The 24,749-nt window shown below is 42.5% G+C and overlaps 1 pseudogene; it reads right to left on the bottom strand.

The window, feature by feature from the left end:
- Positions 1–18,039: 18,039 nt before the first annotated feature.
- On the bottom strand, positions 18,040–18,990 carry LOC148511431 (uncharacterized; annotated as a pseudogene).
- Between the last annotated feature and the right edge of the window lie 5,759 nt (positions 18,991–24,749).

Genomic DNA, 24,749 nt, shown 5'->3' with positions numbered 1-24,749 from the left:
GTAAGCAAGAATACACTGAATATTGGGGAAACTCAGGATAACGGGGAATTAGAGGAAAGCATTGTCAGAGTGTAAAGGTTCATTGCCAGTTGTTCTATACCTGAGGAATAAGGTGACTACAGAGATGGGCACAGTCAGCACCGTAGCCAAGAGAATAGCCAAGATTCGGTTCACAGAGAAGCAAGCAAAGAATTTCTGCAATAACCAAGGAAGTCTGGACCCCTTAAATATGGATGGAGCAATTGACACCACCCAATGAAATCACTACTGAGAATTTATATAATACAGAATGTGCAGTTCAGCTTCAGCTGAAGGGTGGCACCAGTAGAAGTGGGGACCCTGGAGTTGAATTGGCGTGTACCATAACGGCGTGTAAGCCGCTGGAAGTGTCTTGCCTGGGCAGGATAAAATATATTACGTTATATGATTTATAATTTCTTTGTATTGATACTGTACAAATACACCTAATACCGGCCACGTGACGTTTAATTTTTAAATATATGAGCCCTGTAATAATCTATTAAGCACATATACAAAATAAAGTAAAAAAACCCCACACATACTGTACATTCAACCTTTGCACATTCATTACATGACACACATGTACCCCAGAGATTGGCAGATTGATGCAGGACCTGGCTTGTACGATCTACGTGGCATCCATTAACAGCATGTGATGTTTGGCATTTTCTGTTAAACAACACTAGACCGGCTCTGTGTGTCTACCACAACTAAACTCTCTAGAACATTTGTTCAGAAACAGTTGGCTTTGTAATTAATTCTGTACGTTCATTATCCAAGTGTTAAAGTGTTTCCAACAAAAGCATAAACTATGGATCACAGGCTGAGAGTTGTTTTTTTAAATAATGGACAATGACAAAACACTTGAAAGAAACACTGCCCTCTTCTGGACACAGTGTATAACACGGCTATCCTTCATATCTTTTGTTTTTCTAATACAATAAACCATCATTTACTTATCTCTGTGATTTTATGCTTTCCCAGGCCTGACTTTTTTTTTTTTCTTCTCCTCAATCCCTATTTTGTTATTAGCATATTTCTCAGATTAACACTGATGGCAGCCCTAGCACTACCTTATGTATCAAATGTTTCCCACACCTAGAAAAGATAATAAATGGTTTTTCAGCAACCTGCTTCCAGTTAAGGTGACAGCTTTGTGAGTCGTCTTTCAATTACGCTGGAGGAAATGATGCTTTTATGTGTTCCAGTAGTAAAATAAAGACATGAGTTATTTCCTGACAACGGGACTACGCTAAAACTACTAAAATATTGCCTTTTTGCCCATAATTTTCATTAACATTTTTATATTGCCCATAAATACAACCTACTTCTGGGTCACTTTCCTGAACTGTAGCACACATGACTATAGCAGATTTTCTGACATTGGTAGATTTATACCATCGTACATTGTGGTAATTAAATAGATTCTTGGGATTTCTCTTAAACCTGATGCTGTCAGAGGTCTGTGATGATTTTCCACCTCTCGTGGCCATTCCTGTATATTAGGTTCTCAATCTATCTTTGTACGCACCATACCTTTGGGGTGACAAATAGAACTTTCTGTTGGGTACTACGATTTGCGGCTTGTTCTGGAGAGCGGTTTGCAAACTGTACAGTTTATAAAAGATGAAACTGCACCTCAAGCCGTATTATTGCAAACTATCAATTCTCAAACTAGTTTCGATCTGGTCCATAGTGCTCAAATCGCACATGGCCATCATATTGTGGGGTAAAAGTACTAAGGACCTCATTCAGAGCCGCTCGCAAAATGCGAGCGCTCGCTCTGAATGAGGGCGGCCACTTCTTCTTTAAAATCCGGCCTCCTGGCCGCTCGCTAAGCTGTGGGTGACTACCCATAGCTTTAGCGAGTGACCAGGTGATGGTCGGGATGGTCGAAACCATCGCAACCATCGGGGCTTGCGACGAGACCCTTTAGGTCGGGTCTTGTCTCCCGCAAGCCCCTGGTAGCTTCCTGCTCTAACAGAGCAGGAAGCTACCTACTGACATCACTGCTGATGTCAGTAGGGCCGCCTACAAAATGGGGCGAGCTGTCGATCAACTTCAACAGCCGCCCCTTTTGTAGCGAGCCCTGGAGCGAGTGAATTTGTCACATCGCTCATAGGCTAGCACAGGGCCTTACCATTGACCCGCTTGCGAGCGCATAGGTGCTTGCGAGCAGGTCTGAATAAGGTCCTACATCTTGGGGAGATATAACATGGAGAAAGATAAAGTACCAACCAATCAGCTCCTACGGCCGGGTGCACACTAGAGCGATTTCAGAACGATATGTAGCTTTGAGGCAAATTGGAACGACATATCATGCGGATCGAACAGTGTGTTCGCTCACGTGCGTCGTATTCATCATCTTCTGATTGGCCATGCTGCGCGGTCAGTCAGAAGATATCGTGAATGATGTGTTGCACATCGTGTAGTGTGTACAGCCACCCGGACGATGTGTGTACAATGTGTACAGGAGCAATGATAAATCGTATACGACAAACGACACGTTAAATCATTCCGTCGTTTGAAGAATTGTATAGTGTGTACGCTCAATATCGTTTGTTCTGGGATGAAGGGAAATTGGAACGACCATCGTGTCTAAACACTGAATGATATGCCACGAATCATTAACAAGATTGCCAGATCTTCCTGCATGTAGGCAAGATCTGAGGATACGATAAATGACCCGCGGGTACGGACATCGACATTGTTATCATTAGTGTACACTGCACGATTTCATATTCCGATACATAGAAATCGTCCAAATCGTGCAATATATCATCTAGTGTGTAGGCACCTTTAATGCCCCGGCCGTGATAGTGGTGATTACATTAGCGGATGGTAGCACTATTGTCCCCCACTATAGTGTTGGTGATACAGCGTACTTGCAGTGTCCAGTATGGGCTCTGTATGGCTCTGTGGCTGGTGATTCCATCCATTCTCCTAGAATGCCAGGGAGCAAAGTTGTGTTGAGAGTGAGACAATTCACATTACCACATGTCAGAGGTTGGTCCTGTCTGGCTGATCTCCGGCAGTTCCTAGTGATCGCCGAATCACCTTACCTTGCAGGGTACTGAATAGGAGGCAGCACAGGAGCACACTCCTTTCCACACCACCCTCAAAGCCATGAGTAGGCACCGTGGCCATAGCCCCATCCCCAGAATGGCTAGTCCCCAGCATGACTTGCCCCCTATCACATTGAATATGCTGATAAGTATAGTTTAATAGTATCTCCAGATTTGCTCTCCTGTAATAGGAATAGGAATAAACAACCTACTTGACCTCAGGACACAAGGCCATTGTTGATTAGATTTACAGAATCCTATTATAATGTGAGAAAATATATTGCCTGCTATCTAGGGTCACAGGAGACAGGTTTACACAATTATCTGCTCATCAGGATGAGAAAAGCCAGTTAAGAAGACAAAACAAAGCAATTCCCAGGTTTTGCATCAGCCTCTTGTATAGTGCAGTCATGCACTATACACGCTGTAGGGAGAATTCATCAGTTGTTGTCCCGTCTGTATACTGTGTGGTATTGATCTGCAAGGCTTCTACTTAATAACTACAAACAGTTCATTTGTCCCAGTGATTAATAGATGTGTGATTGGAAGCATGTATGAGGAGGGCACAGACAATGCATGATTCCTCCCCAACACCCGGCTCACACCCCCTCACTGCTCCTTGCAGCTTTCGTAGTATGGGGACCGCCAGATATATTCTCTAGGCTTGTTTGTAAAGTGCACCACAATTTTGCAGCCTAAATGGACACAAAAAATCTACTGCCTGTAAAAAGCCATCTGTGTGCTTAAAGCGGGACATTCCTGTATATATATATATATATATATAATTATTTATTTATATATGGCGCCACAAGTGCTCCGCAGCGCCTTGAAAGGTATATTACCAAAAAAGTGACTTACAGTAAAATACAATACAATGAAGGACAAGGACATGGATAATATACATTGATACATTGGTGGCCACAACACCCAATTAGGCAACAGAGCATAGGCACCGAGTGTTAGGTGTCCTAGTGCTGAGTAAGGAGTAGATGAAAATAAAGTGAGGAGAAGCACAAGAGAGTAGAGGGACTTGCTCGCAAGAGCTTACATTCTCAAGGGGAGGGGCAGACAGACGGGCATGATACAAATGGGGAGGACAAGGAGGAGGGAGCATGTAGTAGCAAGTTAGGATGAGAGCTATATATATATATATCCAGTTTAAAATATAGCACGTTAATACATTTCATCAATTGATGAGTATGACCAGAGCCGTAACTAGACTTTTTGGTGCCCTGTGCCAGAAAGAGCATTGGCGCCCCCCTCATTTTTCAAAGGGACATAATGTATCCAAAAAAGGGGAATGGCCTCATGGGGAAGGGCCAGGGAAGAGATAGGAGAGGCCAGGAGATGCTGGGGATGAAATAAGAGGAAGCTACAAGCGAGAATGATGATAAACAGAAATTTGACAGGCCCAAACAGCGCCCCCTGATCTGTGGTGCCCTGTGCGATGGCCCTGGCCGCACTACCCTAGCTTCGGCTCTGAGTATGACACCCAGGGCGGGATGTAATAGAGATCGAGTCTGCCTGAGGTACAGGATGCAGACTGATCTCGATCGTTTTTTTAAAGTTGCAGTCATTTACAAAGCGAAGCCGAACTGTATTGTCAGTATATAGACAACCTCATCCTAGTATGGGAGGGTGATGATAAGAGCATAGAAGCCTTCATATCAGTAATGCATATTAATTCCTACCATTTAAATTTTACGTTTAAATTTGATCCTGTCAATATCGACTATTTGGATATTTGCTTGGAGGCTAATGTGGAGGGCATTGTTACTATAACTTTTTAAAGAAACAGATACCAATAGTTTTATTCCTTCTAATAGCTGCCATCTACCAGCATGGAAAAACAATGGCCCTCATTCAGAGCCGCTCGTTAGCGGCAGTACGCTCGTTCCGAGCGATGTTTGCACATCTGCGCATGCGTACGGTTTTTAGTACGCATGCGCGAACCAGTCAGTGCGGCCGAAAATCGTTTGTACGCTATATAGCGAGTGCCTGCTATTTTGAGTGACAGAATGAGGCGTATGTGGGTGGTAACAGGGGAAGGTGCTTGAAAATGGGGAGTGGAGATCCGAACGCAGGCGTGCTTAAAGGTCAAAACGGGCGTTTTATGGGTGTGTATATTTAAAACAGCAGCGTCATTGACCACGTCACTGGGTTATTTTAGAGCCAGAACTGCTCGCAAATTTGTGGTAGCAAACACCAACCACAAGAATAGCGAGCAGTTCATACGCTGGTCGATGTACTCGATTAATCTAATAAATAGCGGACATGACGTATGGTGCGAGCGGCCAGGGGGCGTTTTTAACAAATAAACGAGCGTATGTTTTGCTCGTTCGTTCAGACTTAGAGGTGTGAACAGACTGCAATGTGCGTACGGATCATTTGAATAGCCACCCCTTGTTTTTAAACGAACGACCGCAAATAGCGAACGGCTCTGAATGAGGGCCAATGTTCCTTTTTCACAGTTCCTCAGATTGAAGAAAAACTGCAGCAATTTGGAAACATATTGGTTGCAGTCTGAAGGTTTGAAAAATATGTTTGTTGATAGAGGGTATAAGATTGAAATGATAGAAAAAGCTAGGTGGAAGGCTTCAATCAAGGATAGAGGGGAACTCATTAAAGAGAGAGAATATATACCTAAGAAGGGGTTTGAAAATTGTAGACCATTTATTACCCAATTCAAAAAAGAGAACGCCATTGGTACCTATTACTGAAAGACCCCATACTAGGTCCACATCTCTCCAACAAACTGAATACAGTCTATAGAAGAGCTACGAATATGAAGAACATATTGGCCCCTAGTAGAATGAAATCTCAAAAAGACAAAGTCATTACCAATAGACATAAGTGCGGGACAATTCCTTGTAAAAAAAAAACCTGGTTGTTATCCTTGAAACAAATGCATATATTGCAAGTATATGGAGAAAACTAATTTCATTCAACAGGGGGAGGATGGTAGGAACTATACATTGCGGGAAGTGGTCACTTGTATGACCAATTTTGTTGTGAATAGAATCACTTGCAAGTGCAGGCTAGCATACATCGGGAAGACAAAAAGGAGTGTTAAATTACGCATCCAGGAACAACTGCACAATATTAAAAACAAAGTAAAGAACCATAGCCTACCAAGACAATTTTAAGAAGTTCACAGTTCAGAAACAAAAGGGCTCACCTTTACAGTTCTAGAACATATAAAGGAAGAACCGAGAGGGGGGAATAGGGAGTGAACACTGGCCAAAAGAGAGACATATTGGATATACATGTTAAACACCCTTTCTCCGGGTAGTTTAAATTAAGGGATCGATATAGTTTCTTTTCTATAAGTGGTGAGATAAACGATTTATCCACTAAGTTAATTAATCCTAAGAGTATAATAAAGGAGTTTAGATATTCATAATGTTTTGCTTGTGTTTTGCAAATTGATTGGTTTTGATAAACCAATATGTTGAGGTATACCAATGTAGAGCTGGAGGATTCTTTTGTGAAATCAAGAAATTAAATCGAATTGTTGAAGATAATTATGTCCAGATAAGGGAATTTAGTGGGAGTCATTAATAATATAATAGATAATAGTTATTGAGTACTAAATTGGCGAATTATATTATTAAGATATAAGGTAATATAGAGATATGGGTATAAATATGGGTGAATTAACCCACTAATAACAAGGGAGGATCACACAAGTTTATGGCGATGTTTGATTTATATCAAATTCGGTGTTTAATAAATAATAAGCACAATATATCAATACAAGATAGATAAAATATTAATGTTTTTTTTTTAAAAAGTAACTTTATCTATAATTTTAAATAAAATGAACTTATTGATTGTTAAAATAATATAAGTACTAAATGTATCACTAGAAATATATATTATGAAAAAAATATATATTATGTAATATAAGAATTGATAAGATAGGGCACTGGATTTAAAATAATAATATCTCACAATGGAGTATGTTAGCTAAGAGAATTTTTTTCTAGCAAAGTGAATATGAATATATTTATGGTTTATTATATATAATCCCTATCATTTTGTTATTATCAAATTGTTTAAAAACCCCACTACTATGCTTTCAGAACCTATTTTGAGGTATGTGGTATAGCGTAATTATGATACCATGATAGCTTGGCACTACAGAGTGAAGTCCGTTTAGAGATAAACATAATAGTTGGTAAATTCAAGATGGCGCTTGTTTCCATGGAGCTGATATACTAAAGAGACACTAGTGAGTACGGAGCCATGTAAGGACAGGAGGAAAAAAATCCAAGATGGCGCTGGTCTCCATGGAGACAGGATACATACGGAGTATGAGAAATTAGAGTTAGCAGTAGATACCGCTGTGATCACACATATTTTCGTGTGCACAGTGGGTTTGATGTTGAGCGTGAGCGTAACTGACATAGTGATGGATTCTGGGATAGTTTGCATCAATTAGTTTATTCCGGACAAACAAAACAAAATATGTTTCTCTAAGCCAGGTGTTTTGCTAGTACAGTTAGCCATAAATAAAGTGTTATAATTAAGGTTAATATACACTAAAAACTAAGGAATTATACACTTTTATACTGAATCACCAATAAGATTTGGGAGGAAGTGATGTCACAGATCTGAGAGGTTAAAGGTAGGATCAAATGAGAAAGTTCCGTGAAGCAGTTGGACTGAGAGGTACAAGTACAGATTCAGTAAGTAGGGAAGAGATTTCCCAAAGGAATAGTTACTTTTGCAATGTTTTTGAAAAATATGTGGGTTTTGTAATAGATATTGCACATAATCTCTTTTAACTCAATATTTATATGGGAAGTTAATTATTTTTTCCCTACAAATGGAGACATATTCATGGGATAAAGTATATAAATTAAATCAATTATGGAGGTATAATGGTTACAAGTAATGAGATATACATTGTAATGTAAAATATAATTATCAGAAGATGTAAAGCAATGATATTGCATATACAAGGACGATAAGTTTAATTATGAAAATTATGTTAACTAGTATATTATCAAACTAATGAGTCCAATAGTGGTGAGTAACTGAGCTAATAATATATTATGGTGTGCCTTGAATATGTGACCCAGTACTGAAATATGTGTTTTTAACATCAAATAGGTTTTACACTTTTGATTCATTGAATCGACTATTATAAGGTCAGACATTAACTATTACTATTGTTATGTACACATCAGTTATGAGGTATGTAATATAGATATATAATATTGGAATGTTGTCCTTAAGCTTGGCAAAGAGCCTAGATTAAATTATGTATTATTGAAATATATATTTTTAACATCAAAATAGGTTTCACGCTATCTGATTCAGAGAATCGTCTAACATACGGTCAGACTTTAAGTATATATGCACACATCGATTTTTGAGGTATATTGTTAAGGAAAAGATGTATAACATTGGAATATTGTCTATTTATTTATTGAGCTTGGTTCATTACCAGAGACACCTAGTAATATATATATTACTAGGTGATATATATAACCTATATAACCTATATATAACCTATGTAACCAGAGACACCTAGTAATATATATATATATATTGTATGTATTTTTTAGCTTTACCCCTGAAGAATCTCAGAATGAAACAAAACGCGCTGGGTTTTAAGTTAAAGGTGGACACTGTATTTGAGCACCCCCTTGATTGGAAGGTGTAGGAATTTTTCTCCAAAGAGTGGAAGGTTACATATTGTCAAAAACTGTGTAAGATATAATGTCCATCTGATACATTGTTACATTTTAAATAAAGGAATATTTCAATGTTCAATTTTAAATTTCTATTAATGTTGGCCTTGGGCCTATTTTTTGGGTGTTTCTTGGTATGAGGGTAACTTTTTTAGAGCCTCAAGGAGGATTTACAACAAGTTCATTTATATATATGGACTAATTTGATCAATACAGAAAACAAGCAGGAACAACGACGAAACTGCCTCTTCAAAAGAAAAGAATTAGGACCTATAAGCCTCTATGACAATTATATGTAAAGTTGTGTTAGATTGAAGCGCCCCATCAGTAACCAATTGGTATTTTTTTTAAGATCAGTCCTACTAACAGAGGACTTATTGAAGGGAGCTGCTTTATCTCATTTTAATAGCGCAGGCTAGGATATTGTGTTATAATATATATATATATATATATATATATCAGTCCAAATACTCAACACTAATACCTAAACAATATCCAACAGGGGTCGGTGCCTTCCTCCAGATAAATAACAACGTACTCCAAGGTTTAGGCGGCACTCACACGGTTAATGAGAAATAAGGACACGGATGCTCCGCTAGTCACAGTCAATGTTTCAATTCTATTGTTAGAATTTTCATCAGGACATGAAATACTAGTAAAACATACACTTAACTATATACCCTTCACCAATACCCAATTGTGCAGTAAAATCCACTCTCTCACACTGACACCCGTCAGCGCCGTCCCGGAGGCCCGCCGGAGCCACCTGACATCATCAGTGGGAGAACAGTTGCTAAGTAACACAAATACAATGTGTCACAAGTGAAACTCTTTGTACATACTGACATGTGCATACTGACAAGCCTTTAACAGAAGCAACTAATGTATAACAATCTATAAGCTAATACAATTGTAAGAAGGTGAACATCGCAGTTCAGGGAATCAAGCACGAAATATAAAATATGACAGCACACATCATATGTAGGTATAGGGCTGCCATAACATAGGGTGACAGCCACCCAAAAGAAACCAATAAGTCCAAAGATTTAAATAATCAAGGGACACAATGTTTCATATGAACAAGCACAGCAAGCACGGGGCCTGATTCAGAGCCGGACGCTCTGAAAGAGCGCTCGCTCTGAATCAGCATTTTTTTTTGTGCGGCCACCCACAGCTATTGCGAGTGGCCAGGTGATGGTAGTGATGGTCTCGACCATCACGACCATCAGGGCTTGCGACGAGACCCTTGTAGTAGGGTCTCGTTCCCGCAAGCCCCAGTGAGCTTTCGGCTCTATTAGAGCCGGAAGCTCACCACTGACATCACTCGTGATGTCAGTGAGGCCACCCCCAAACGGTAGGCGTTCCTTTGGGAACGCCTCCGTTTGGCCAGCCACCTCCCCTGCCCGCCTCCAAAACGGGGCAACCTGTCAATCAAAATCGACAGCTGCCCTGCTTTGGTGTGAGACCCATAGCGACGGAGCGCCCGTCGCTAGGCGGGTCTCGCGCATGTGCACGTCGGAGCCGGCTCCGGCATGCGCAGTGGCCAAACATCAACCCGCTCGCGAGTGCATAGCGCTTGCGAACTGAATCAGGCCCACTGTTCACATGACCCCTTGGAACTATAAATGGTCAAGCTAATTATCAATAATGGCAAGTTGTAACAACAGTGCTATACATAATCCAATTAAATACACGGGGACATAGCAGACTGTAGGATGAAAAGTAACACAATAAGTAGTATATCAAATGCAAATATGAGATAATCAGGGATTGTAATCAATCATTTTGTATCTCAATGAACAGAGGCTATGTTTAGCGTCCCGAAAGTGTTTGGTTACCTGCTGATCAGATGTTTTTCCTTCGATGGCCAGGCGTATTGCACTCCTCTGGGGCATAGATGATTACAAAAAAGACCATCTAGTAGATTGACATACTAGAATTTATACATATATGCACAATAGGGTCTATATGGTTACTCTTTAAGGACTAACCATCATCTATAAAATCTGACAATTAAGATATCAATTAGCCATCATATTTAAATATAATAGTATACTTATTTAAAATAATTCAAGAGTCACTATATATGACATCTGAATTAGTTATCTGTGACATCTATCACATGAATAAGGGGTCTTAGATAATTATAATATAAATAACTTATTAATATGGGTGTATATACAGTCAGGTGCATAAATATTGGGACATTGACAGAATTTTCATATTTTCTCCTCTATTCACCACCACAATGGCTTTGAAATGAAACAAACAAGATGTGCTTTAACTGCAGACTTTCAGATTTAATTTGAGGGTAATTACATCCAAATAAGGTGAACGGTATAGGAATTACAACGGTTTCTATATGTGCCTCCCACCTTTTAAGGGGCCAAAAGTAATGGGACTATCAACTCAAAAGTTATTTCATGGACAGGTGTGGGCTATTCCCTCGTTATTTCATTATCAATTAAGCAGGTAAAAGGTCTGGAGTTGATTCTAGGTGTGACATTTGCATTTGGAATCAGTTGCTGTCGACTCTCAATATGAGATCCAAAGAGCTGTCACTATCAGTGAAGCAAGCCATAATTAGGCTGAAAAATCAAAACAAACCCATCAGAGAGATAGCAAAAACATTAGTTGTGGCCAAATCAACTGTTTGGAACATTCTTAAAAAGAAAGAGTGCACCGGAGAGCTCAGCAACACCAAAAGACCCGGAAGACCATGGAAAACAACTGTGGTGGAGACAGAATAATCATTTCCCTGGTGAAGAAAAACCCCTTCACAACAGTTGGCCAAATCAAGAACACTCTCCAGCAGGTAGGTGTATATGTGTCTAAGTCAACAATCAAGAGAAGACTTCACAAAAGTGAATATAGAGGGTTCACCACAAAATGTAAACCATTGGTGAGCCACAAAAACAGGAAGACCAGATTAGAGTGGTGGTAGTGTCATGGTGTGGGCATGTATGGCTGCCAATGGAACTGGTTCCCTTGTATTTATTGATGATGTGACTGCTGACAAAAGCAGCAGAATGAATTCTGAAGTGTTTCGGACAATATTATATGCTCATATTCAGTCAAATGCTTCAGAACTCATTGGACGGCGCTTCACAGTGCAGATGGACAATGACCCAAAGCATACTGCAAAAGCAACCAAAGAGTTTTTTAAGGCTAAAAAGTGGAATGTTATGCAATGGCCAAGTCAATCCCCTGACCTGAATCCGATTGAGCATGCATTTCACTTGACGAAGACAAAACTGAAGGGAAAATGCCCCAAGAACAAGCAGGAACTGAAGACATTTGCAGTAGAGGCCTGGCAGAGCATCACCAGGGATGAAACTCAGAGTCTGGTGATGTCTATGTGTTCCAGACTTCAGGCTGTAATTGCCTGCAAACCGTTGTAATTCCTACACCGTTCACCTGATTTGGATGTAATTACCCTCAAATTAAATCTGAAAGTCTGCAGTTAAAGCACATCTTGTTTGTTTCTTTTCAAAGCCATTGTGGTGGTGAATAGAGGCCAAAATATGAAAATTCTGTCAATGTCCCAATATTTATGCACCTGACTGTATATTATTTAAAATATTTTTTGTTGTTATTACTTATTACACTCTGATATAGTTTCTCACTATTGTGTACTACTAATTTAGCACACAATATATTTTTATGCACAATACTAATGTAATAATAATGAGGAAAGGCCAGTATAGGATATATTATAGTACCATAATAATATGGCAACCATTGTGGTGTATTAAATGATGATGCTACATATATTTGCATACTACAATGATTGTTAAATTTCTCTTAAAGGATTTAACTCAAATTGATACACTTTATAATTAACATCGAAGTAGGCCGGCACAAATCTTGTAGGATAAACTATTACAATGACCTCATACTTACAAGATTTTTCAATAATATACTTTTATATTTAAATTATAAATAATATGTATTTTTTGTAACTATAAATCTGTTAATTCACACTATAATAAGGGGCATATTCAATTAGCCTAAAAAAGTAGGCTAAGTTTCACCTGCCGGACTTTCCGCCTACATCATGCGTTTTTAGAGAACAGACTTCGCGTGCGCGCCTGCTTTTTGCCCTTTTCAATTCCAAAGGACACGAAAACGGGACCCTGCAAAACTCACACAGTTGAAAAGTGCTGTCAGATTTGGGGAAATCAGCCTGACACCTCCCAAAAGATGCACTAACATTGGCAGTAGCGGCTCCAGGCACCGGCAAGCCGCCCCATCGCCCGGAGCGCCACTGCATCCAGAGGGCGCAGGAAATGTCCACCACACGCCCAGAGGTAGAGGAAATATTTAAGCTCAGGGGGAGGGAGCGGAGGAGGGAAGGGGCAGCAACTCCATACGGCGCTGGGCGCAGCACAGCCTAGCGCCGGCCCTGAACATTGGGGATAGCTATGGATACACCCGAATAGCCCTGCTGAAGGTATTTGGGGTACTTAAATGCTCTCAATAGCTTCTAATTAGCGTCTTTGCACAAGTGGTGAAGAATAGCGTTTAGCAGCGTTTTTGAAGAAAATAACTACAGTAGTCCCAGCAAATTTGGGGTACATGAAAATGGGTGCAAGCATACTTTAAAGTTACTGATGTGAAGTTTTAAAAAACTTAAAAAATCCACCTGCCGCAACCACCTGCAATCTTAAAAACACCTGGGTCCTACTTGGGCCCCCCCCCCTGGAATCTATTTCTCTAGTCTTTAAGTTTGTCCCCCAACTTTGTACTTTTTCGCCCCCAAAGTGAAAGTACTTTTTTGGGGTGTTCTATATTTTTTAAACTTTTTTTTGACACAGTTTACCTTTGGGGGACTGTCCCAAGGCTGCAGGGGGGTTCCAGCAACTTTTCACCTCATAACCCCAAAACTGCACTTTTTTTCGACTGCTATTCATAGACAGAACTTTTTCGCCTATTCAAATGTATTGACTTTCTGCACCGGTGAAAAGACTTTGGAATTGAATACGGGGATAAGTTTTCGCCTGGCAAAATGACGTCACCGGCGAAAACTTTTCGCTGAAAACGGTTTATCGCTGCTAATTGAATACGTCCCTAAGTGAGAAATCAAAATGAAAAGATGTGATTGGTTGATTTAAACAAATAGACACACAAGGTCAAATAACCGGGAATCATACAAACGGCCGGTAATTGAGATTGGCAATGTAATTTGTTTAGAAATAACACATGACCTGGATAATGATTGGGATTGGCTCTATGTGTGAATATCAGGCAAGAGAACGAGACAATCTGGTCAGCCTTGATAAAGCAAGTAACCAGCGAAAGGCGCGTCGGTGGTAGTCCCTCTGCGTGCATGTAATCATGTAACATGTAACGATAACTTCAGTGTGCCTAATACCAGGGAGAAGTGTGTGTGTGAATCAGCGCTAGAATACCATACCCCTCATTTATTTGAGGTATTCTCAATCGAGCAGTGACAGCGTGCATGTTAGATTGCCAATGCACTATAAGAATACCAATTGCACTTATTGCACAATACGGCCCTGTTAGCATTGGATGTATTGTTAGAGCAGCTCAGCTCTCATGTCTGTTAGAAGTGCTTTAAGAAAACAGTGACAGCGTGTATATTTAATTGCCACTAAAAGACAAGATACAAATGTAACAAATAACCATCATCATCACAAGCTGCTAATACGGCCTTGTCATAAGAGACAAACAAGTTACAATCTATAAATGGACACAAATTATATACAGTTTCAACTGAGACCTTGCTAAATACACAGATAGAGCTAGCTTAATATAAAACAGTCACTAACAATATATGGTGCAGAGTGAAAGCAATCATATAATGAGCTGCGCAGGGATACAAACAGATACCAACAACTGGAATGATGAATTATCATCCCATGAAAAAACAGCAAAATAATAATAAAAATAAGAGAAGGTACCTATGCAATTTGTCATAGACTGTGAAGCCCAATATAAGGAGAAGAACTTGGACCTCATTAATAATTTTTGCCCACACGTTTTGTGGCGCTAATTTAGAGGGTATTTACCAAGCACATTTGTCTCCAGTTAATTACTAAAAGGACCAATGCTCCTATCTGTATACAGTTTGTCCTTTGGTAAATAAAATTATAAGGAGGATATATTTATTTATATATATAATATATTTGCTAATCATAAATTGGACACAGCTGACACATCACACCTCAAGATTATTTCAGAAAAGAATATTTTAATGTACATGTGAAATATATCCTGATACACACTGTAAATACACAGTGAGACTTTTTTTTTTTTTTTTTACAATCATAAAATTCTTTTATTTTGTACCGGTATGTTTATTCACTAATATATCTGTGTTTGTATTTTGGTTTTAATATTTCGCTGTGATACAACCTTTTAAGGAATACTAATAAAAGTTATATTTTGATTTAATGGACAGAAGAAAAAAACATGGCTCAACATTCTATATAATGATCTTGTGTAGAATTGTCCCAATATCACAATCCTGCATATACAATATAAATTACTGGTCTTAAGTTGATGACTGCGATACACTTAGTGCAAAAAATGCTTTACTGAATGTTAAAAGACATATATAACAAACTTACATAAACAGTCTGATACACAAGTAACTGAAAATCATTCATAAAAAGGTACTGCTTAGAACTGGATTTAACTGTACAAATGTTGTATAAGTGTTGCCCGCTGCAACTGAGTCCTTGCTGTGGATTTGCTAATGTCAATATCCTTAATGTTGGTACAGAATGAGAATGGAATCAGCGGCATCCCGCTGTCTCAAGACTGCATATGTAATTCTTGGATGGTGTACTTATATCCGGTGTATAAATAATGTTAGCAGATGATACTGTATGCTGCCCGGGGTGTCTTCTGGTGCAGATGGAGTAGAACCACTCAGACTGGTATGCAGGATCTCCGGACTTGGGTTGCTCGGGGCTGACTGTGGAGTATGTGATACGTCAATTGAAAGACTGTATCCTATACTTACACCTGTCAGTCTTTCACTTCCCTGTCTTGGGAGGGGAACCGCCGGACGCGACCTTTGGCGATCTGATCCGGCTTCCCCCTCCGTTTTCAGAGACTCACCTGTCTTCCTGTTGTCGCGTGTGGCCAGATCCCTCCTCCTTCTGTCAGCGCTCTGTGGCTCTTGCTCCGCTGTTATGGGTGCCCGTCTGCGATGTGCTGGTAATCTTCTCCTCACTCGTTACTGTTGTTCCTCGATCACGTGTGTGCTCCCGGTCATATGACTACTCCCAGAGGAAGACCTTTATAAGGTCGAAACGCGTTGGAGCAAGAATAAATCTAACATTGAGACCCAGTTCTGAACATTCACTGAAAGCTACTGCGATTAGAGACCAAGCGCTACCAGAAACACGTGACCGGGATTACATACTTGATTCTGAAACCAGAGTGCGGCCGCGCCATATGACCGGGAGCACAAACGTGATCGAGGAACAACAGTAACGAGTGAGGAGAAGATTACCAGCACATCGCAGACGGGCACCCATAGCAGCGGAGCAAGAGGCACAGAGCGCTGTCAGAATGAGGAGGGATCCGGCCATACACGACGACAGGAAGACAGGTGAGTCTCTGAAAATGGAGGGGGAAGCCGGATCAGATCGCCAAAGGTCGCGTCCGGCGGTTCCCCTCCCAAGACAGGGAAGTGAAAGACTAACAGGTGTGAGTATAGGATACAGTCTTTCAATAGACGTATCACATACTCCACAGTCAGCCCCGAGCAACCCAAGTCCGGAGATCCTGCATACCAGTCTGAGTGGTTCTCCTCCATCTGCACCAGAAGACACCCCGGGCAGCATACAGTATCATCTGCTAACATTATTTATACACCGGATATAAGTACACCATCCAAGAATTACATATGCAGTCTTGAGACAGCGGGACGCCACTGATTCCATTCTCATTCTGTACCAACATTAAGGATATTGACATTATCAAATCCACAGCAAGGACTCAGTTGCAGCGGGCAACACTTATACAACATTTGTACAGTTAAATCCAGTTCTAAGCAGTACCTTTTTATGAATGATTTTCAGTTACTTGTGTATCAGACTGATTATGTAAGTTTGTTATATATGTCTTTTTACATTCAGTAAAGCATTTTTTGCACTAAGTGTATCGCAGTCATCAACTTAAGACCAGTAATTTATATTGTATATGCAGGATTGTGATATTGGGACAATTCTACACAAGATCATTATATAGAAGGTTGAGCGCTGTATATTTTTTCTGTATATTGCTATTATTAAGAGGGAAGGACACCCTCTTGTGCAGCAGCTTACCATCAACAGAGGCTTAGTTGCTCAGTGCGCAGTATTATTTCCTCATATTTTAATTTAAGAACAGTGCGCCATACAAGACAACCCCTGTCCTTTTTCTTTTCTCTTCTTGATTAAACATAGAGGTTGTCAATAGGCAGCAGTCCCAATTCTACGAGTTGATGAAAACATATAGTCACTCATGAACCATATAAAAAATATATGTGTTTTTTTCTCTCAAGGATATGAAATAATAATACAACTGGTGCAGTAGTCCTCCTTTTTCCTTTGAAAAACCCTTATCTACTTTGCCTGGCTCCATATCTTCTCTGCTTACCTCCATATCTTCTGTGCCTGCCGCCATATCTTTATGTCTGGCTCCATATCTTCTGTGCCTGGCTCCTTATCTTCTGTGCCTGCCTCCATATCTACTGTGCCTGCCCCATATCTTCTGTGCCTGCCTCCATTTCTACTGTCCCTGCCTCCATATCTACTGTGCCATCCCCCATATCTTCTGTGCCTGCCCCCATAACTTCTGTGCCTGCCTTCATATCTTCTGTGCCTGCCTCCATATCTTCTATGTCTGCCTCCATATCTTCTGTGCCTGCATCCATATCTTCTGTGCCTGCCTCCATATCTTCTGTGCCTGCCTCCATATCTTCTGTGCCTGCCTCCATATCTTTATGCCTGCCTCCATATCTTCTGTGCCTGCCTCCATATCTTTATGCCTGCCTCCATTTCTTCTGTGCCTGGATCATTATCTTCTGTGCCTGCCTCCATATCTTCTGTGCCTGTCTCCATATCTTTATGCCTGCCTCCATATCTTCTGTGCCTGCCTTCATATCTTCTGTGCCTGCCTCCATATCTTCTATGTCTGCCTCCATATCTTCTGTGCCTGCATCCATATCTTCTGTGCCTGCCTCTATATCTTCTATGCCTGCCTCCATATCTTCTGTGCCTGCCTCCATATCTTTATGCCTGCCTACATATCTTCTGTGCCTGCCTCCATTTCTTCTGTGCCTGGCTCCTTATCTTCTGTGCCTGACTCCATATCTTCTGTGCCTGAGTCCATATCTTCTGTGCCTGGATCCTTATCTTCTGTGCCTGCCTCCATAACTTCTGTGCCTGCCTCCATATCTTCTGTGCTGCCTCCATATCTTTACACCTGCCTCCATATCTTCTGTGCCTGGCTCCTTATTCTATGTGCCTGGCTCCTTATCTTCTGTGCCTGCCTCCATATCTTCTGTGCCTGCCTCCATATCTTTACACCTGCCTCCATATCTTCTGTGCCTGGCTCCTTATCTTCTGTGCCTGCCTCCATATCTCATGTGCCTACCTCCATATATTCTATGCCTGCCTCCATATCTTCTGTGCCTGCCTCCATTTCTTCTGTGCCTGGATCCTTATCTTCTGTGCCTGCTTCCACATCTTCTGTGCCTGCCTACATATCTTTATGCATGCCTCCATATCTTCTGTGCCTGCCTCCATATCTTCTGTGCCTGCCTCCATATCTTCTGTGCCTGTGTCCATAATTTCTGTGCCTGTCTCCATATCTTTACGCCTGCCTCCATAGCTTCTATGCCTGCTTCCATATCTTTATGCCTGCCTCCATATCTTCTGTGCCTGCCTCCATATCTTTATGCCTGCCTCCATTTCTTCTGTGCCTGGCTCCTTATCTTCTGTTCCTGCCTCCATATCTTCTGTGCCTGGCTCCTTATCTTCTGTGCCTGCCTCCATATCTTCTGTGCCTGGATCCTTATCTTCTGTGCCTGCCTCCATAACTTCTGTGCCTGCCTCCATATCTTCTGTGCTGCCTCCATATCTTTACACCTGCCTCCATATCTTCTGTGCCTGGCTCCTTATTCTATGTGCCTGGCTCCTTATCTTCTGTGCCTGCCTCCATATCGTTATGCCTGCCTCCATATCTTCTGTGCCTGGCTCCTTATCTTCTGTGCCTGGCTCCTTATTCTATGTGCCTGGCTCCTTATCTTCTGTGCCTGCCTCGATATCTTCTGTGCCTGCCTCCATTTGTTCTGAGCCTGGATCCTTATCTTCTGTGCCTGCCTCCATATCTTCTGTGCCTGCCTCCATTTCTTCTGTGCCTGGATCCTTATCTTCTGTGCCTGCCTCCATATCTTTATGCCTGCCTCCATATCTGTATCCTAACATGTTTCTCCTCACATGGAGGCTTTTATGTGAGGAGAAACATATTAAGGATACAGAAGGAGTTTGTCTAAGATATACTCACTGGACCTTAGAATCAACCTATTCTTATTGCACCTTGGATTTAAACCACAGGAAGTGCGGACATTCCATTTGAGGGTGAGAATACAAGTGCCAGACTTGGGACTCCGCTGCTCTGTTTGCCCCTCACCTGATTACAATTATTATGGAAGGCGTTGTTAGAGGGTGCATGCTGCTATAACTGAGAGTGAGTACCCAGTCGCTGTAGTAAGAACACTGTTGTTCCATTGCAATTTATTGTGAATACGGACCCTGCTCTCATTACTTTGTTGGAGACGCTGGGCAACTACTGGAATACGTTGGGTCTCCTGACAGAGAGCCGCACAGTTTGGTGCATACGGATGATCTGGACACGCCAGCTCACTCACACATACAGCCTAATTAGTGAGGAGCTGGATCATTTCCTACATTATACTAATTCAGGATTGTGAGTATATGAGATCCACTCAGGACATTCTATAAAAAGGATCTTTTAGAAGTGTCACTAGAACTTTACTACTGTAACGTATTTATTTTACTGCAACATTGTCTGCTACATTATAGAATCATTGTGGCTACGTAAATATCAATTTTCAATTATTTGAAACAACACAGGCCCCTATTTGTTTAGTACCGTGTGGAATCAGGATATATAGGCCATCTTTTAGGATGTAATTTGGGATAGTTACTAGAAATCGGGATATGGCCTTCTTTCTTCCAATGCTGTATCAGTGCCTCCACCTAAACTATTCCTCCATGAATACTCTAGATAATAGGGGCTGCTTTGTTAAGCCCTAATTAACACCCTAATTTCCTTAGTGCTGTGATGATCATGTGCAATAAATACAATGTTAATACAGAATATCAGCTCTATATTAATCAACACAAATTTTAAACAAAATGGTTTCTTTATTTTTTTGGTCAGGAACTCATCTACTCAGGAGCACCTTTAAGGATTCATTCACAGGTGAGTGTTATTATTAGTTGGTGCAAAGTATATTTACTTTCTCATAACCAAGTTGCAAGTATTCACATAACAGTCACTTTACAATTCAAGGTTTCACCGATAACCAGCTAACTACTACACTCTATATTATATAGAGTCTATAAGAACTAGGGATGTGCGCCGGACCATTTTTGCCGGATTTGGATTTTGTTCTAATTCGTCGTCCGGCTTTGGATTTGCCAAACTGCGGTGACTGGCTTTGGATTTGGATTTGGATTTGGATTTTTTTTTTAAATTTACAAAAAAAAGCTAAAATCACATAAATTGGTCTTTTTTTTCTTCCTAGAGTATTATTAACCTCAATAACATTAATTTCCAGTCAATTTAGAACACCTCACAGCTTATAATATTGTTTTCAACATTATTTGCCAAAGGTTGCAGTGAGCTGACTGGTTACTAAGCGACAAAGCAGCGGCACAACGACACAGACACCACAGTATAAAGCACATCTATGACACATTGCCACACAGCAGTGGCAGAAATGAAAAGTAGTGCACCCACCCAGTGGGGTACGGCCAGCAGAATCACAGTACTTGTTTACACAGTGGGCTACGGCCCAAGGAGTCACAGTGCACAATCTTATTCACATTACACCACACACAGTGCCCCTGATTCACATTACACCATAAAGTAGTGTCTCTTATTTATGTTACGACACACAGCAGTGCCCCTTTTACACAATGCCCACAGTAGTGCCCCTTTTACACAATGCCCACAGTAGTATGCCCCCCAGTAGTATGCCCCCCCAGTAGTATGGCCCCCCAGTAGTATGGCCCCCCAAGTAGTATGGCCCCCCAAGTAGTATGGCCCCCAGTAGTAGGCTCCCCAGTAGCAGGCCCCCCAGTAGCAGGCCCCCAGTAGCAGGCCCCCCCTGTAGTATGCCCCCTCAAGCAGACCCCCCAGTAGCAGGCCCCCCAGTAGTATGCCCCCCAATAGCAGCCCCCCCCAGTAGTATGCCCTCCCAGTAGCAGGCCCCCCCAGTAGTATGGCCCCCCATTAGTATGCCCCCCCAGTAGCAGGCCCCCCCAGTAGTATGCCCCCCCAGTAGCAGGCCCCCCCAGTAGTATGGGCCCCCCAAAGTAGCAGACCCCCCAGTAGTATGCCCCCCAGTAGTTGTGCCCCCCAGTAGCTGTGCCCCCCAGTAGCGCCCCCGGCCCTTACACACATAAAAAAAATAAAAAACTTGCCTGAATCCCCGCTCCCACGCCGTCCGCTCTGCATCCACGCGACGAGGAGGGAGCTGGAAGACGGAGCTCCTGATTGAGCTCCAGACGGCTCCCTCCGTGCAGCAGCCAGTGAGAGCCTGCCTGACTCTCATTGGCTGCTGTAACAAACACACAGCGGGCTGCTGGCGGCTGTGTGTTTGTGTCTGTGTAGGGCAGACCGCTATCACAGCGGTCTGTCCTACACTCGAGGAGCCCTGATGTCGGATTCTCTAGAGAGAATCCAACATCAGGAGGCCGCCGTTCGGCCCCGAACGGGGATCCGAGTCAGGCGGGGAACACCCGAACAGCGTTCGGGTGGACTCGTATCCCCTATGTTCGGAGCGGTTCGGATTCCACAGAATCCGAACCGCTCATCTCTAATAAGAACAGTGTTCTCCCACATGAACCACTCAGGTGATTATCAGAATATTACTCTAACTAAACAAAATTCAGTTATAACTAGGCTCTAATAATGGAATCGGTATGATTTACCGCCAGCCGCATGGCCCAGCAGTGAAGATCCCGACAGGTGAGTATTTTTTCTGTTTACTAACCTAACCTGGCCCCCTAATCCTAACCCTCCCTTAGACACCTTCTCGTGGGTCCTCGTGACTCTCACGGCTGTACGCTGCTCTCACCCGCAGCTGTTAGTCTATGTGCACCCGGTATTGTGCGGCTCCTGAATGTTCCGGCTGACTGCTCTCACCTGTCCGCTTTCATCTCTTTTGTTTAAGCATACAAGATAGTATTCGTGGGATGTATATAAATAATGTGCACTCTATTCCAAGCCAGCTGACGGTGAGAGCTGATTACAGCCGTGAGTGAGTGTTACGAGGACCCACGAGAAGGTGTCTAAGGGAACGGTGATGCAGTGGCGTAACTAGGGGGGGTCGGGCGGGGTGCATGCCCTGGGCGCCGTTGGACCGGCGGCGCGGGGGGGCGTCGCCGGCCACAGTACCGGCCCGCCCGCCCTAGTTAGCCAGTGTAGCGCCGACCGCAATGAGTGCGGTCAGCGCTACACATTGACACAGGACCGGCGCTAGGCTTCCAGCGCCGGTCCTGTGCTGCACGCCTGAGCCCGTTCCCTCCCCCTGAGCGCTTGCCCAATAGCGGCAGGAGGCGGGCTCAGGCTGTGCATTACACACGCATCGCCGCCAGCGCTGGCGGCGATGCGTGTGTTAAACAGCAGCCAATGAGAGTCAGATAGACTCTCATTGACTGCTGCAGCACCCACTGCAAGAGCCGGACTTCCGTCTGGCTCCTGCAGTGGGTAATGGGACTGATGTCATGATGTCAGTCCCATAATGCTGAGCGCGCCAGCCCAGGCGGACTGGCGGGCGGGAGCGGCATCGCGAGCAGGAGCAGCGTGGAATCAGGTAAGTATATTTTTATATATATTTATTTATTTATTTTTAAACCTATCTGCACAACGGGGGAGGGGTTGGCTACTAATGGGGGGATCTCTACTGGGGGAGGTGTGGCTACTACTGGGGGTGCCATTGGGAGGACCTCTACTGGGGACTACTACTTGGGGGGGGGACTACCACTGGGGGCATTCTAAAAGGGGCCTATTACTAGAGGCTCTGCACTCGGGGGACCACTACTGGGGGCAATAATAGGAAGGGCCACTACAGGGACCACTGGATAGGGGGGGGTCACTACTGGGAACCTGCATCAGGGGGACCACTACTGGGGGCACTGCATGGGAGGGGGGGACACTACTGCTGGGGGCACTATATAAGGGGCTTACTGCTAGGGGCACTGCGGGGACCACTACAGGGGGGGATCACTACAGGGTGCCTGCATAAGGGGACCACTACTGGGAAAACTGCATGGGGGGGACTACTGCTGGGGGCACTATATAAAAGGGCACTGCATAGGGGGGGGACTACTACTGGGGGCACCATATAAAGGGCACTGCATAAGGGGATACCGCTACTGGGTGCACTGCATTGTGGGGACTGCTACTGGGGGCACTGCATAAAGGGGGAACACTACGTGGGGCACTGCATTTGGGGGGGGCCACTACTGGGGGTACTGAGTAAGGGGAACTAATTGGGGGCTGTATAAGAGGGACCACTACTGGGGATACTGTATAAGGGGCACTACTATGGGCCTGCATGAGAGGGACCACAACTGCATACTGGGGGTACTGTATAAGGGATACTACTGGGGTTAAGGTGCATATGGATAGGAATGTTCAGTTTGAAAATAAAGGGGTGTGTCACATGGGGGAGGGGGGGGCTCCCTTTTCAAATTTGCCCTGGGCTCCAAATACCCTAGTTACACCACTGCGGTGACGAACTCAGGTGAGAGCCGAGCTCGGATTACATCCATTGCATAAGGAAATACCGTCCTGGATTTTTTTCAGGAGTCATAGGATTTCCTTTGTCTATACACACCCTCGGGATGGAGTAGTCTTTATGCCATGTGCGTGAGGTCCCTGCAGGTCTGGTAAGCCTACCTTGAATTTTTGCAAACATCATGGAATGAATTTTCTGTTTAAAAGACACTGTGACCTTTTTTTACAAAGAGTTTGGAGAGAGAAATTATTTTTTGTTTTTTACTTGTGAAGTTTGTACATTAAAACATTGTCTTATATGGAACAATTATACTTTTGGATTCTATTTTTGGGTTTACTGCCAAGTTTTTTCTTGGAACTGTCATCTGTCATTTAAGATCATTATAGAAGTTACATTGAAGTTGGTATTTTGTCTCTGAGAACAAACTAAAAAGATACAGCACTGTTTTTCTTTGACATAGTGTCTAAAGCTGGCCACACACTAGACCAACTTACATCCAACCAGCCAACTTGTTGATTGGTTGGAATGAAAATCTGGTAACGTATGGGAGTAAATGATGATCAGCAATTTGCTCCTAAATGCCAGAAAACAGATGAAAATGGTCGTCAGACAAGTTTGTTAAATGTTTGATCTAAACAATTTGTCCAAAGAACAGTTTTTGTTCATTTTCCGGCGTTTGGGAGCAAATTGCTGTTTGTCATTTGCTTTCATTCCTTACCAGATTTTCATTCCAACCAATCAACAAGTTGGCTGGTTGGATGTAAGTTAGTATAGTGTGTGGCCAGCTTTACACAATTTTTTCCTCATTTAATTAAGAGCACCTGGCTGATAGGTGCAGGTGTCAAATTACAGCTGCAGTAAGGAGCACTTCGTTTGAAAACCTATTTGTTTTTTATAGCATTGGGATTTCAACGCCTGTCATTAGACACTTGCCGGGATTAGACA

The sequence above is a fragment of the Taudactylus pleione genome, unplaced genomic scaffold (genome assembly GCF_031769625.1).
Source record: "Taudactylus pleione unplaced genomic scaffold, aTauple2 ptg000306l, whole genome shotgun sequence".
Lineage (NCBI taxonomy): Eukaryota > Metazoa > Chordata > Amphibia > Anura > Myobatrachidae > Taudactylus > Taudactylus pleione.
The sequence above is the reverse complement of the archived record's forward strand: the minus strand, read 5'-3'. Positions and strand labels throughout refer to the sequence as shown.